The sequence below is a fragment of the Oncorhynchus masou genome, chromosome 1 (assembly GCF_036934945.1).
Source record: "Oncorhynchus masou masou isolate Uvic2021 chromosome 1, UVic_Omas_1.1, whole genome shotgun sequence".
In the NCBI taxonomy this organism is placed as follows: Eukaryota; Metazoa; Chordata; class Actinopteri; order Salmoniformes; family Salmonidae; genus Oncorhynchus; species Oncorhynchus masou.
In genome coordinates this window covers 56,139,165-56,143,118 of record NC_088212.1, presented here as the reverse complement: position 1 = coordinate 56,143,118, position 3,954 = coordinate 56,139,165, and positions in this window count along the sequence as shown.

Genomic DNA, 3,954 nt, shown 5'->3' with positions numbered 1-3,954 from the left:
CTACCGCCCTCACGCCAGTAGCCATGAAGTGCTTTGAAAGGCTGGTCATGGCTCACATCAACACCATCATCCCAGAAATCCTAGACCCACTCCAAATCACATACCTCCCCAACAGATCCACAGATGACGCAGAGTCAACCCCACTACACACTGCCCTTTCCCACATGGACAAAATTAACACCTATCTGAGAATGCTGTTCATTAATTACAGCTCAGCGTTCAACACAATCATGCCCACTAAGCTCATCATTAAGCTAAGGAACCTCGGACTAAACACCTCCCTCTGCAACTGGATCCTAGACTTCCTGACAGGCCGCCCCTAGGTGGTAAGGGTAGGCAGCAACACATCTGCCACACTGATCCTCATCCTCAGGGATGCATGCTTAGCCCCCTCCTGTAGTCCCTGTTCACCCACGACTGTGCCAAGTCTAGGTCCAAAAGGCTCCATAACAGTTTCTACCCCCAAGCCATAAGACTGCTGAACAATTAATGAAATGGCTGCTATTCCATCCTACTTGTGGTCAGTCCATTCGCTGTTTGTTGTCTGTGCATAGTCACTTTATCCCTACCTACATGTAAAAATGACCTTGACTGACTAACCTGTACCGCGCACATTGACTCGACCTTGTATATAGCCTTGTTATTGTTATTTTATTGTGTTACTTAAAAAAATGCTTACTTTAGCTAACTGAGTATATATTTTATTTACTCTATTTTTAATGATTCTCCCTTTTTTCAATTTTTTTGCCGAAAATGACATACCCAAATCTAATTGCCTGTAAATCTGGCCCTGAAGCAAGGATATGCATATTCTTGTTACCATTTGAAAGGAAGCACTTTGAAATTTGTGGAAATGTGAATGGAATGTAGGAGAATAACACAATAGATCTTTAAAAGATAATACAAAGAAGAAAAAAAACGTTATTTTGTATTTTTTTTGTACCATTATCTTTGAAATGCAAGAGAAAGGCCATAATGTATTATATCTGCCCAGATGCAATTTAGATTTTGCCCACTAGATGGCAGCAGGGTATGTGCAAAGTTTAAGACTGAATTAATGAACCATTGCATTTCTGTTCAACATTTTTTATCAAGACTGGCCAAATGTGCCTAATTTGTTGAATAATAAATGGTCATGTTCAAAACTGTGCACTCTTCTCAAACAATATCATGTAATAATAGCTACTGTAAATTGGACAGCGCAGTTAGATTAACAATAATTTAAGTTTTCTGCCAACATCAGCTATGTCTATGTTCTGGGAAATGTTCTTGTTACTTACATGGAACCCAAACCGGATGCGTGTGTGCGCCATTTTGCTCCGGGTTAAAATATCAAAACAAACTCGGAACCAATTACATTAACTTGGGGACATGTCAAAAAGCATTAAACATGTATGGCAATTTAGCTAGCTTGCTTGCACTTGCCAGCTAATTTGTCCTATTTAGCTAGCTTGCTGTTGCTAGCTAATTTGTCCTGGGATATAAACATTGAGTTGTTATTTTACCTGAAATGCACAAGGTCCTCTACTCTGACAATTAATCCACACATAAACGGTCAACCGAATCGTTTCTAGTCATCTCTCCTCCTTCCAGGCTTTTTCATCTTTGAACTTATATGGTGATTGGCATCTAAACTTTTATAGTATTACCACGACGACCGGCAACAAAGTCTGTCTTTCCCACGTGGGTATAACCAATGAGGAGATGGCACGTGGGTACCTGCTTCTATAAACCAATGAGGAGATGAGTCAGAAATAGGAATGACTTCTATTTTAGCCCTTGGCAACGCAGACGCTCGTTGACACAGGCGAGCAGTGGAGCAGTGTGGGTGCAATAATTGAATAACATAGATTCCTAAATTTATTTTGCAACACGTGTGCACGTGCGCGAGCGGTGTAGTCAGGCTATTGCAACATCATGCTAATCGCATTAGCCTATGTTAGCTTAATCGTCCCGTGGACGGGTCACTGATCCCGAAGAAGTGTTAAGGGCTTGTAAGTAAGCATTTCACGGTAATGTCTACACCTGTTGTATTCGGCGCATGTGACAAATATAATTTTTTTGATTTGAATGTGTGTATTTTGGGAAGTGAGCACTCAGTTTGTTTGTTTGACCCAGGCCTTCTTGTTCTTTATTTAGTATTCTTTATTAGTCCAACACTTACGTTTAAGGATGTGTTCATGTCCACAAACTTTTCTATAGACATTGTAAGAATACATATTTTTAAATTTTTTTTCTCCTACTTGTCCCTGTATGGCAGTTTTTTTTGGTCCAGTCCTGCAAAATAAAAGACCAGCTAACCACCTAGCGGGCTGCTAATTCCCGATGTCAAATACAATGGCAGCAATTATATGGTAATCAGTGTTGGTGGCTCATACCTTTTTGCTTCTCTCTGTGTGTGTGTGTCTGGCCAAGCTGCTCCTCTGGGAGAGGGTTAGTCACGGCTTATTATTGACCCATTAGACAGCCGTCACACTGGCAAAGAGGAACCATTCAACACACATGCACACATACACTCACTCGCTGCATTTATTCAGTCATCATAATAATGATGATGAAGATAGCAATGATTATATTCTTATCAAGAACAAGGGAATATCAATTGAGTGATCTGTGCCAGGTCGCGGTTGTAAATGAGAACTTGTTCTCAACTGGCCTACCTGGGTAAATAAAGGTGAAATAAGAAAATTATGAGTGGAGAGATATTGGATAGTCTTCTGTGCGTATTGTGTTTGTTTATGTTTGAATATTTTTCCACCTTCCCTGTCACTGTCTTGTACCTTGTATTAGGAGTATTTTGATTTATTTTATTGTTAGTTATTTCACCTTTATTTAACCAGGTAGGCTAGTTGAGAGCAAGTTGTCATTTGCAACTGCGACCTGGCCAAGATAAAGCAATGCAGTTCGACACATACAACACAGAGTTACATATGGAATAAACATGATTGTTGACAATTTTAAAGTTTAATGATCAAATAAATGCAGTGTGTGAACATACAAGCAACGCACAGACATATCAAATTCCAAATTTGTATATCCTAACATGACTTCTCTCAGTTGTGCCATTGATAAATGTTTTGTTTTGATAGTAACCCCCCCACCTGCACATCTTTAGTCCTGTCAACCCCAAACCGCCCGCCACCCCTCCTTCCTCCTATCCACTAACCCCTTCACCCTACCATCCGCCCCTCTATCCTAACACACCCACACTACCACCCTCCCTCCCATCTCCCCTCCACTCTGTTCCACCACAGCAAAGCTCTATCTTTGTTAACCTAATGTGCTTTTACCAGTTGCTTTCTGCCAGGGGGACATCTGCTGCATGCAACCAGTCAATATTGTGGGGACAGTTCAAAGCGGACTAGTTCATTATCTGTGTCAGCTTAACAACCAGAAGGTAGCGGGACCGAGAGGGGGTGACAATGTGGCCCCACACAATGGACTCCTCATTAACTAGTGATTTATCATGATGGGATGCCCAGTCCAACCTTTGCCCCTCCCCTCCCCGCACCCCCCCCCCTACAGACAACCCCTGTCAGACTATCCGGGACACTCAGATTAGTATGATGTTACATTTGGTATGGTTACATAAGACAGAAGGTTCCTTAAGGCAGAAAAATGTAAGTAGTGTGGGTGGGTAAATGAATGGGTGTATAACATGAACATCTAGCAACCCAAAAGTTGTGTGTTCCAATCTCATCGCAAAGAACTTGAGCATTTTAGCTATTAATAAGCAACTTTGCAACTACTTTCTACTTGTTAGCTAATTTGCAACTACTTAGCATGTTAGCTAATTCTTCCCCTAACCCTTTAACATAACTCCTAACCCTAACCCTAAACTTAACCCTAACCTTAGATACTAACCCCTAGCCTAGCTAACGTTAGCTACTTGGCTAACATTAGCGTTAGCCACCTAGCTAAATTTAGCGACTTTTGAATTTGTTTGCGACTTTT